Consider the following 724-nt stretch of genomic DNA (forward strand, 5'->3'; position numbering starts at 1 on the left):
AGAGCCCAGCCCCTACCCATTCTGTTGCCCCTCACTGACAAGCCACCCCCCCCAGCCCTGCTGCTTCCCCTCACTTCAGACCCACTGACCCCAGTGCTGCTAGTGCCCCTCACTCCCAAACAGCAATACCCTGCCTCTTACCCTTTGATGGTGCCCCTCACTCCCAACCCACAGACCCCTGGCACTGCCAGTGCCCTTCATACCCAACCCACAGTCACCCATCCCATCCCCTGTGCCTCTCACTACCGATCTGCAGCCCCCCTGCTCCCCACCTACCCCTGGCAGTGCCCCTCACTCCCTACCCACAGCCTCTGCCCCCCTTCAGACATTTTGAACCCTGAGGAAAGACATGCAGAAATCCTGGGGCCACTCCAAGCCCCTGTGTCCCCCTGGGCAGGCCACAAGCCAGTTGCACCAGCCTGCCTGCACCTGGTAGTGCTGCCTGGCACTGCAGTGCCACATGCCTGCCAGGCCCACACCATCCAGGCCTGAAGGCTGCTCCAAGCTCCTGCCAGATCTGTCAGCACCCAGGCCCAGCTGCAGGCAGCTCTTGGTCAGCAGGGCCAGCTCCAGCTGCCCGCAGCCCACCCCCAGAAATCTGCTTGAAGCCTAGAGGTGCTGTGGGGCATTGTCTTGCCACATTGCTCCCAGTCAGTCCCATGCCACGGCCCTGCCCTGGGCACTGTAGGCAGTTGTACAGCCCCCCTCCCCCCCCACACACACA

Source organism: Gavialis gangeticus, unplaced genomic scaffold (genome assembly GCF_001723915.1).
Source record: "Gavialis gangeticus isolate Ggan-Ray unplaced genomic scaffold, GavGan_comp1, whole genome shotgun sequence".
In the NCBI taxonomy this organism is placed as follows: domain Eukaryota; kingdom Metazoa; phylum Chordata; order Crocodylia; family Gavialidae; genus Gavialis; species Gavialis gangeticus.